Source organism: Pipistrellus hanaki (genome assembly GCF_964339955.1).
Source record: "Pipistrellus hanaki genome assembly, chromosome: X".
NCBI lineage: Eukaryota > Metazoa > Chordata > Mammalia > Chiroptera > Vespertilionidae > Pipistrellus > Pipistrellus hanaki.
In genome coordinates, this window is record NC_140524.1 from 13,825,518 (window position 1) to 13,837,450 (window position 11,933).

The 11,933-nt window shown below is 40.7% G+C and overlaps 1 long non-coding RNA gene across 1 annotated transcript in view; it reads left to right on the forward strand.

Annotated features, from left to right (window-relative positions):
* The first annotated feature begins 2,337 nt into the window (after nucleotides 1-2,337).
* Nucleotides 2,338-11,933, forward strand: part of LOC311615777 — a 154,217-nt gene continuing 144,621 nt past the window's right edge. Inside the window, exon 1 of the long non-coding RNA XR_014793807.1 lies at nucleotides 2,338-2,570. This is a non-coding gene — a long non-coding RNA (uncharacterized lncRNA). The remainder of the gene's footprint in view (nucleotides 2,571-11,933) is intronic.

Genomic DNA, 11,933 nt, shown 5'->3' on the forward strand with positions numbered 1-11,933 from the left:
GGTATCTGGAATTTATTTACCTTCTACAACTGAAACTTTGTAGCCTGGAGCGGAACCAAGCTCCCTGCTCACTCCATGGCTGTGCCATTTCTGTTTGGATTTGTTTACCTTCTATAATTGAAACTTTGTAGCCTGGAGTAGAGGCCTAGGGCCCCCAGGGCTTCAGAAGCTTGGTTTCCTCTATTGCCGAGGAAACCCAAGCCTGTTTCCTGCTCTCTGTGGTCGCAGCTATTTTGGTTGGGGCTAATTTGCAAATTCACTCTGATTGGCTGGTGGGTGTGGCTGTTGAGTATAGCAGAGTGATGGTTAATTTGCATATTACTCTTTTATTTGGTAGGATAGGAGATATTTCATAAAGCATACAATTCATCCATTTATAGTGTACAATTCAAAGATGTAATATATTCACCTTCTAATATCCCTGTTCCCTGCCCAGCCTTAAGCCACCACTACTATATGTTCTGTGATTACAGATTTCCTAATGTAGATATTTCATATAAGTAGAAACATATAACATGTAGTCCTTTGTGATTGGCTTTTTTCACTTAGCACATGTTGCAGCAGGTATTAGAATTCCACTTTTATGGCCAAATAAAATTCCATTCTATGGATATACCACATTTTATTTATCCATTTACCAGTTAATGGACATTTGAGTTGTTTCAAATCTTTGGCATTTATGAAAAATGCTACTATGAACATTCATGTACATGTTTTTGTGTGGATATAGTTTTAATTTATCATGGGTAGATATACTTAGGAGTGGAATTCCACAGTCATATTATAACTCTATGCTTAGCTTTTAGGGGGAACTGTCAAACTGTTTTTCAAACTGCTACACCATTTTACATTCACACAAGCAGGGTATGAGGGTTCCAATTTTTTCACAACCTCACCAATACATGTTATTATCTAACTTTTAAATTATTGCTATACTAGTGGGTGTGAAATTATATATCATTTTGGTTTTGATTTGCATTTTCCTAATGGCTTATGATGTTGAGTATCTTTTTTGTGTGCTAATTGACCATTTGTATATCTTTAGAGAAGTGTCTTTCAGGTCTTTTGGCCACTTTTAAATTGTGCTGTTCTTGTTCGGCCATGGTGGCTCAGTTGTTGAGCACTGACCTATGAATGAAGAAGTCATGGTTAGATTCCTGGTCAGGGCACATGCCAGGGTTGCAGGCTCAATCCCCATTGGGGGTGGTAGGAGGAAGCCAATCAATGATTCTCTCTCATTATTGATTTTATATTTTACTCTTCCTCTCTGAAATCAATAAAAATATTTTTTTAATTGTGGTTCTTTATATATCCTAGATAAATTTCCCTTACAGGCATATGATGTACAAAATTTGCCTCCTATTCTGTTCCTTCACTTCTGTACATTCAGTTTTGTCTCTTCACTTTCTTGATAGGGTTTGTTAAATCACAAGTTTTAATTTTTATGTCAACTTGTCAATTTTTTCTTTTGTGCTTATATCCTTTCTGTTATACCTAAGAAACTATCACCTATTCAAGAATCATGAAGATTTTTGCTTATGCTTTCTTCTTATTATAATTTAACTCTTATATTTAGGTTTTTGATCTTTTTTGAGTTCATCTGAGTACTGTATAATGAGAAATAAGGGTCCAAATTTATTCTTTACGTATGGATATCCTGTTTTCACAATACCATTTGTTGAAAATAATTGTTATTTCCCATTGAATGTTCTTGGCATTCTTAGCATTCTTAGATATGTATTTCCAAACATTCAATCCTATTTCATTGCTCTACTTGTCTAATCTTATGCCAGTACCATACTATTCTGATTACTGATAAAAGCAGAAATTTCAGACAAGAGAACAGAAAACTGAGGTGATCAACATAGAAGCTGAGAAAATGATATGAGGGGGGATTTTCCTGGTAATAGCCAAAAGGGGACTCTATCTTCAAGTTTCATAAGAGAAAACTGTTGAAGGGAAATGGGAGGATTTGCATCTCCATAGATACTTAAATATAGTTATGTTATCTTTGAAGGATTTCAGATAAAATATCCAAAATACTAGGTAATGGTGAAGGATGGGAAACAACAAAATAAAACAAAGAGCTGGAGTGGCTAAAGAGAAGGCCTTGAAGGAAAAATTTTTCCTGCCATGTATGCACATGATAAGAAGGGATAGCAGGCCACCTTGGGAAAGTTCTTTAGGGGAATGTTCAGGAAATGCCAACTTTCTCCAACCCCAATCAGCATATCTTGGTTTCCCTAGCAACCCCACCATGAGGGAGGAGCCAAGACTGGTGATTTGTGATGTCATGTTAAGCCCCTCCCTCTAATCACTTACTGCCTTGCTGAACAAACAAAGCTGAAGGGTGTGGCTCTTCATTGTTCTGGCAAGGGATATTTTTCAGTTTGGCTAGGAGCTCTGGGCCACAGGGATGGTTCAACATGGCTAAGGTTGCCAGGAAACCAGAGGAAAGTAGAAAAGTTATGGAACAAGCAACCGCAAGCACAAAACAAACAACTTCAACCACAAAACGGAGAAAGAAGAGGAAGAATCCCTATCAACCCAGGTCCAGAGATGGTGGCAAGGTGAGACTACCTCATCCAATCTCCTCCTTTTCTTTCTTATTGATTTCCCTCTCCCCAAGACTCCTGCCTGTTCCTTATTTGGCATAAAACCCTTTATTTGCCTATGCCTCTTCCCATGAAACCCTCCTTTCCATCCTGTTCCATATTCTTCCTCCCATCCAGTGAATTTCTGGGGTCATCCTGTTGCCCTTCTAGGTGAAGAAGATACAAAGGGAAATAAAAAAACTGCTTCATGGGAGTTCAAGAAAAAAATCCTCTTGCACTAGTATAGAAATTCCAAGGAAGGTGAAGAGAGTGAAAAGGGCCAAGAAGTTTCGGCCATTAACAAAGTGAATATAGCCTCCTGAACTGAAAGCACTGAGATCAGGCCAAGGAGATCCTACAAAATGATGCACCTATAAGATACAACACCATCATGAAACAAAGTTGGTGGTGAATAAAATCAAACTAACAAGTTCTGAAAATACCATATAATATAGGATGTGTGTGTGTGTGTGTGTGTGTGTGTGTGTGTGTATAATTCCTCTGATCTAAAGGAAGAAGGCAAGAGACAGGCCTGAGAGAAAAGTGAAAGTGAGTTAAGAACAGTTAGGAGCAGAAACCAGATTGGCTCAGTGGATAGGGAGTCGGTCTGCGGACTGAAAAGTCTCAGGTTCTATTCAGGTCAAAGGCATGTACATTGGTTGCGGGCACATCCCTGGTAGGGGGTGTGCAGGAGGCAACTGGTCGATGTTTCTCTCTCATTGATATTTCTAGCTTTCTATCCCTCTCTCTTCCTCTCTTTTAAAAATCAATAAAATATATATATAAAAAAATAAAAGAACAGTTAGAAGCTGCAGTGGCAGGTACACAGTTAGCCAGACATTGGAGATAGAGACTGGGTGAGGACTGAGCACAGAAGACAAATTCTCATTATTAATATTTTAACCCATGGGCAAATAGAAAAAAAGGGCTTGGCTTCTCTCTCTCTCTCTCTCTCTCTCTCTCTCTCTCTCAACATTAACATTTATTTTTACTTTTTTATTTTTCTTAAAAAATTTTTTTAATTGTGCTAAAACAGACATAAGATAAAACTTACCAACTCAGCCATGTTTAAATGTACTGTTCAGTAGTGTTAAAGGAACATGTACCTTTTTGTGTAACCCATCTCTAGAACCCTTTTCTTTTATAAATTTTATTTTTTTATTGTTGGCAGTATTATAGATGTCCTTCATTCCCTCCACTTCTTTGCCCCACTCCACCCAGCTCCCACTCCACCCAAGACCTCCACCTAACTGTTGTCTCTGTTCATTGGCTATACATATATGCATCCAAGTTCTTTGGTTAATCTCTTCCTGTCTCCCATCTGAGATCTGTCAATCTGTTCCATACATCCATGCCTCTGGACTTATTTTGTTCATCAATTTATTTTGTTCATTAGATTCCACATATAAATGGGATCATGTGATACTTGTCTTTCATTGACTGGCTTATTTCTCTTGGCACAATAATTTCCAGGTCCATCCATGATGTTGCAAAGGGTAAGAGAACATTCTTTTTTAAAAATATATTTTTATTGATTTTAGAAAGGAAGGGAGAAACATCAGTGATAAGAGAGAATCATTAATTAGCTGCCCTGAATGTTCCCTATTGGGGATAGAGCCTACAATCCGGGCATGTGCCCTGACTGGGAATCCAACCATGACTTCCTGGTTCATAGATCAAATCCCAGCCATAGCCATGCCAGTTCTTTGCATGACTTTCTCCTTCTAATCATTCAATTCTCAGCTCAAAGAATTTCTCTCAAAAGATGCTTTCTCTGGCCACCCTCACTTCAATTGCTTGCCATTTTTCTACTTTATTATCATAGTCATTTTCATTATTTGATGATATTTTTATTATGCTTATGTGCTTACTTTTGTCTATCCTTCTACCTTATATAATGTAAATCTTAAAATATTAGGAACCATACTTTTTCCATTCATCTTGATAACCCCAATATCCAGCACAGGGCTTAGTGTTTATTAAGTGAATAAGTAATTAAAAACTCAATATTTACCAAAATGAACTTTCCACATCATGGGCTATTGTATTTTTGACACAAAGAATGGAAAGGAAGATGGGTGGTGAATAGAACTCTAAAGAGAAATAATTAGGAATTTCAGAGCTTGATCATGATTGTTCTATAGAGCAATAGTACTAGAATTTCTGGGAATCCATAAAGAATACAAGTCAGAGTGCTAACCAACATTCAAAAAAAAAAAAAAAAGAAAAAGAAAAAGAAAAAGTATTCTCCTCATTTAAATTTATTATACTAGAGAATATTCAATGCTTGTCATTATACTATTTTAAATTATTGGTTTTTATTTCATTTTGTTACATATGATTATTACATTATTTTTTTATCATGTCTTTACTTCTTTATTTTTGTTTACTTATGTGGTCAAATGTATTTTTCATTTGAATTAAAAATAAATCTGGCTTGAGACTAAAAAAAAAAAAAAAAAAAAAAAAAGAATATAAGTCAGTGCTGCGAATGGGACTTCGGCAGCTGTTTTCTTGGATGCTGTGGTCCAACCCATTCCTTTCCTCTTTATTTTTATACTTTTATGTTCAATACTATTTCTCTGTCTCTGTATCTGCAATATAATAGTAGATGCATCTAATAGGGATCAAATTGAGGCACCAGTAGCTATCTATTGCTTCTTCATTGAAAGTGCCTTTCACTTCACTATATGTGGGTCAACTCCAATTTCTCCCCCTCTTCAAATTTTTACAGTGTATGCCAGTTTATACCCTGCTGCTTGGTGTCAGCATTCCCTATAAACTCTCCCCCCAAAAAAATAAAATAACCATTGGGTTACCATCCCCCTCTAGGAGGCATCTGTCTTCTCAAAGATTCTACTACAACAGTGTTCTAGTGTCTATGGCAGTCTTTGAAATGGTTGCTTGAGCATGGCTCAGTTTCAGCCAGGCAGAGAAAGACAACATAAGAAGGTGTGTGACAAATGACAGATTGCTGTTGAGTTGCCCCTAAGTCATGGGGAAGCCTTTGGTGCTGAGTAGTAAATGAAGTTCAGATTTGCCTCACCTGTATCAAGGGAATTGCAACACAAACACACACTCATTAATGGGGCAGTGCAGAGCTGAATGTCTCCCTGCATTGCACTACCTCTTTATCAGCACTTGCTCATGCATGATAGAACAGAGGTGCTAGCCCCACTTAAACTACGCAGCTAGCTCACTGTGAAGATTAATGTATTGGAGCTCTCTATTCTTGGAGGAACTTCAGGCATCCACACAACGAGGGGAACAGCTAGTACACAGTGGTCTTGGTGTTCATGAAACACTTAGCGGCATTGCCTTTGGATGTAACCAGTGAAGAGAGCCTGGAGCCAGGTCTTTACCCCTGAATTGGCCTTGGAGACCCATAGGCAGCCATGTTAAAGCACAGGTATATGGATAAAATTGTTGGCATAAAGGTTGAAATCTGATTGGGGAATAAAAGCCAGGAAAATGGAGGAAATAATACCACAGGTTTGCAAGACCCAAGACTGAATCAATCCTTCTGAGGTTGTTTTCCCACTTTACTTTTATGGATGCCCTTTTCTGTTTCTAAGGTTGGATGGAAGAGCAAGTCCTCCTGTGTGTATGTTCCTGGGGCCAGTGACCATTAGTTCTCCTCTAATTTTCTCCCCCACAAGATTTGGCAGCCTTAGTGCCACATTCAGATTCATGCAATGAGCCCAACTCTGGTCCCTTTACTTTAGAAGGCCTCACTTTGAGGAGGAGACAGTGGAATCAAGGAGATGTTTCCCCACAGAACACCTTAGCCCACATTAGGTACCAAGAAAACTGAAATTCCCTACATAAATGGCCACAGGCCCATTTACAGAGCTTCACAAGCTCCTTTCCTGGGTTGGTCTTCCCAGGGAAACAGTTGGTGTGGGAACCTATGACTGAAGAAGAAGCAGGAGGCAGTTGTTTGCAACTTAGGGGAAGTGAGCATTGTGAGGCTTCTCACAGTGAGGTGTGACCACAGAGTAAGAAAAGAAGGGGGATAAGTGTAGTCTCCACGTCACTACATTTAGATGTAGAACTTAGAGTCTGAGAACTTTACCTTTGAATCTGGCCTTTTAGGTAGTTGTGAGGGTACATTTGCTGAGGTAGGAGGATAGGACTGTTTGTAAGTTATAAATCCTTTAGGAGAAAACAGGAGAAAATCTTCCTGACTTTGTATTCAGCAAAGATGGCTTATATATGATTTAAAAAAACACAAATTCATCTTTAAAAATAAAAACCTATGCTTTTCAAAAACATTTTTAAGAAAGTGAAGATAACCTAGTGAATTAAAGACAATATTTATAAATATTATGTTTGATAAGAAACTTGTAATCAGAATATAAATAGAACTTTTATAATCCTACCTAGTAATAGAGTAATATGCAAATTAACCATCACTCAACTACACCCACAAACCACTTCCACCAGCCAATCAGATAGACTATGCAAATTAACCCATCAAAGATATACAGAGGGAGGGAGGAGTGAAGGCTGAAGATAGCATAGAAAGAAGAGGGAGGGAAAGTGGAAAGCAAGGCGGCTGCAACTGCTGGAGGAAAAGCACTGGCAGTGTGTGTGGGGCGGGGTGAGGCTTGCAGCTGCGGCACGTGGCCACAGAGGCTGTGGTGTCAGGAGGCAGCGGGGGTGGCAGGTGCAGCAGGTCTGGTGGGCAGGGTGGGGCCGGGTGTGCAGCAGTGGCACATGTGGCCCCAGAGGCAGCGGCAGCAGGCACGGTGGGTCGGGTGTGTGGGGCGAGGTGCCCAGCAGTGGTGGCCGCGGTGGAGACAGTGGTGGTGGTGGCCGCAGGTGTGGTGGGGCAGGTGGGACGAGCAGGGCATGCCCCACCTGTCCCGCCCCGCCCCGCCCTGCCTGCCACAGTGGGAAAGGTGGAGGGCTGGGGGAGGTGGCGGGCAGGAAGTCTTGCAGGAATATTCCTGCAACAGGTCACTAGTTTAATAATGATAAGATAACCCATGGATTCGATGAAAAATTTCAACATAGAATATTTATGAATGGCTAGTAAGGGCATGAAAAAGTATTCAGCACTATTAGCCATTTGGGAAATATATATAAAAAATGATATATGACTTCACACTCTCTAGAATGGCTGCAATGATGTCCAGGAGGATGTCTGGTCTAATTAGCATATTATCCTTTTATTATTATAGATTCTATTGTTCTAACTTCCATTTCCTTTAACTTCCTTTTCCTTTCTAGAAATACCCCTCCATCTTGGCATACAGGCCAGAGTGTGCAAGTGACTTTCCATGTCTGCATGTACAGGGTTGCATGCTTTTCTTTTTCCCTGAATAAATACTTTTTGGTCACAAAAAACCTAGTCAATGATAAGTGGTGACCAAATGGGTCCAATAGATCTTTTTGTGGTGGAAGAAATGTTCTAAAATTGGAGAGGGGCAATGGTTGCACAAATATAAATGTACTAAGAATCAGTGACTTGTGCATTTAAAATGGAAGAATTTTATAGTATTTAAATTGTATTTCAATGAAACTGTTAAAACAAACAAACAAGCAAACAAACCTTGAGACTATATGTCCTGAACTAAGCCCTAGAGCTGTGGTAAAACTTCGAACACAGAGGTCTTGCTATCCAGCAGTTCACAATATAGAATCTCTAATTCTAATGCTAATTTCAGTTTTTGTTCTCTGTTTATTGCCCAGGGTAAACCAGATTTATTCTTCTTCTTTTTAAAATATTAACTAGTGGCCTGGTGCACAAATTTGTGCACATTGAAAATAAATTAATTAGAAGGTGGCTGGCAGGGTGGAACTAGGTGAGATAAGCTGGACATGCCTGGAGCCCACCTCCCTGGGTCCCTCCCTGGCCAGCTGCACCTGGGATGGTGCCATGGCTTAAAGGGCATCTGCGGAGTGAGTGGGGATTGGGCCAAAACTGGCTCTTCAGCATCCCCTGAGGGTCCCGGAATGCAAAAGGGAACTCTCCAAAGTTGCTGTCATACAGGGTGTGGAATGCAAATGCCAAGTGTGCAGTAAACCAGATTTGGGGCCAGACAGTGCCCCAGCAACAATATAACCCATGCCTGAAGGTGGAATTGTGCAGCCCCGTGAGGAAATGGGCTTCATCCTTTCTGGTTTCAGGGTGCATCACCTAAGAACCACTGCTGCCAAGTCATTGCAGCTCGGTAGTTCCTGTGTTGAGCTTGGATGGTTATATACATATACATATACATATACATATACATATACATATACATATACATATATATATATATATATATATATATATATATATATGAGGCCTGGTGCATGAAATTCATGCATGGTGGGGTTGGGGATGTCCCTTAGCCTATTCTGTACCCTCTCAAATCTGGGACCCTTTGAGGGATGTCCAATCGTCCATTTAGGACTGATCTCATTTTGATCGGGCCTAAGTGGGCAGTTGAACATCCCTCTCACAATCCAGAACTGCTGGCTCCCAAATGCTTGCCTGCCTCTGCCTGATTGCCCTAATCCACGGGTCTGCAACCTTTAAGACATAAAGAGCCACTTGGACCCGTTTCCGAAGGAAAAAAAAACCTGGGAGCAGCAAAACCATTGCGACATTTAAAACAAATATAACACTGCATTTATTGTTTCTTACCTTAATGCTATATACCAGATCGTGCAGTTAGCTGTCAATCTGAAGAATAAAAGGACTTTTTCACTTAACAATGTAAAATATATTTTTGCAAATTAATAGCTAATTAAAATATTTAATTTACCTGGTTAATGGGATTTTTGCTCCTGAACCTCAGTGCACAGTGTCAGCACATCAGGGCTGTAAGACGTTACCTTCATTTTCACACAGGCTTGCAAGTTGTCGGAGCCGTGGTAAAGCTTCAAAAGAGCCACATGTGGCTCTGGAGCCGTAGGTTGCCGACACTTGCCCTAATCACTTCTGCCAGCTAGCCTGATCAATCCCTAACCACTCCCCTGCCAGCCTAATTGACACCTAACTGCTCCCTGATTGCCCCTAACTGCCCTCCCCTCCCATCCTGGTCACCCCTAACTGCCCTCCCCTGCTATCCTGGTCACCTCTAACTGCCCTCCTCTGCTAGTCTGGTCACACCTAACTGCCCTCTCCTGCTGGCCTGGTCACCCCTAACTACCTTCCCTTGCCAGCCTGGTTGCCCCTAACTGCCCTCCCCTGCAGGCCTGGTTCCCCCCAACTGCCCTCCCCTGCAGACCTGGTCTCCACCAATTGCCCTCCTCTGCCAGCCCGATCACCCCTAACTTCCCTCCCTGCTGCCCTAATCACCCACAACTGCCCTTACTTGCAGACCTGGTCCCCCCCCCAACTTCCCTCCCTTGCTGGCCTCGTCACCCCTAACTGCCTTCCTCTGCTGGCCTTGTCTCCCCTAACTGCCCACAACTGTCTTCCCCTGCAGGCTATCTTGTGGCATCCATCTTGTGTCCACATGGTGGGAGCCATCTTTGACCATATGGGGGCAGCCATCTTGTATCTTAGAGTGATGGTCAATTTGCATATTTCTTTTTCATTAGGTAGAATAGATTGTTGAGATTATTACAGATGTTCCTCTTTTTTCCCTCCATTGCCCCCCTCCACCCAGTTCCCACCTCGCCCCAGGCCTTCACCACCCTATTGTCTGTGTTCATAGGTAATGCATATATATGCATTTAAGGTCTTTGTTTAATCTCTTTTCAACCCCACTCCCCTTCCCTCTGAGAATCATCAGTCTGTTCCATTGCCATGCTTCTGATTCTATTTTATTCAACAGTTTATTTTGTACATTAGATTTCTTTTTCATTTATTTTGATTTTTAGATTCAATTGTTGATAAGTATATATTTGTTGGCATTTTGTTGTTCATATTTTTAATCTTTTTCTTCCTTTTGCTCTTAGAGAATATCCTTCAACATTTCATATAATACTGATTTGCTGGTGATGAACACCTTTAGATTTTTCTTGTCTGTGAAGCTCTTTATCTTAACTTCAATTCTAAATGATAGCTTTGCTCAGTAGAATAATCTTGGTTGTAGGTTTTTGCTATTCATCACTTTGAGTATTTCTTGCCACTCCCTTTAGGCCTGCATAGTGTCTGTAGAGAAATAAGCTGACAGTTGTATAGACACTTCCTTGTACATAAATAACTGCTTTCTCTTGATGCTTTTAAGATTTTCTTTTTGTCTTTAGCCCTTGACATTTTAATTATGATGTGTCTTGGTGTGATTATCTTTGGGTTTCTCTTGTTTGGGACTCTGTGTGCTTCCATTCTTTCACCAGATGGAGGAAGTTTTTGGTCATTATTTCTTCAAATAGGTTTTCACTATCTTGCTCTCTCTCTTCTTCTGGCACACCTATAATTTGGATGTTGGCACACTTGAGGTTGTCCCAGAGGGTTTTTACACTATCTTCAAATTTTTGGATTCTTTTTGCTTTTCTGGCTGAGTGTTTTTTTTGCTTCTTTGTATTTCACATCTTTGACTTGGTTCTTGTGGTCCTCTAGTCTGCTATTGGGCCTCTGCATAATATTTTTTTATTTCAGTCAGTGTATGTTTAATTTCTAGTTGGTTCTTTTTCATATCCTTGAGGGTTTCATTAAATTTATAGGCCTTTTCTAGGAAATTCTTGAAAAACCTTATTAATGTGGTTTTGAACTCTATATCTAGTCGTTTGTTTTCCTCCATTTCTTTCACTTGTGATCAGTTTTTTTTTTTTTTTTTTTTTTTGTCTGCATTTTCTCTGCTTCCCTGAGTTGGTAGAGTAGCTTTGTGTGGTAGGTGTCCTCTAGGGCACAGTGGCTCAGCCTCCCCAGTTACCTGAGGTGGGCACTCTTGGTGCACCCCTCTGTGGACTGTGTGTTTGGTCTTGTTGTAGTTAAGTCTTGATTGTTGTTGTTATCACGGGGAGGAATTGACCTTTAGGCCAAATGGCTATGAGGATCAGCTGTGTCTATGCTGGGAGAACTTCTGTGCTGGACACACTCTTATGAGACAAGATTTGCAAAATTGCAAAAGCCTCTGTGCTCAGCTTGGATGGGGCGGAGTTTCAGAGTGGGCTTCAAGTTTGATAACCTGATTGCATTGCAGGTAATAGATTCCCAGTGTCTGAGTGCTCCCAGGCTCAAAATCCTGTAGAGGTGCTGCGGCCCATGCGAGGTGGGGTATATCAATTACTTGGCTCTGCCCTCAAGCCTGCAGGAAGGGAGATAGGCTCCTTGACTCACAGAAATCTGCAGCAGGGATGTCTGAATTCTTGTTGTCTGTGGGTCTGTAGATGTGGTCGCAGGTCTCTGTCCCTAGTGGCTGCAGAGTCCTGGTTTGTGTCGGAGGCCAGACTGGG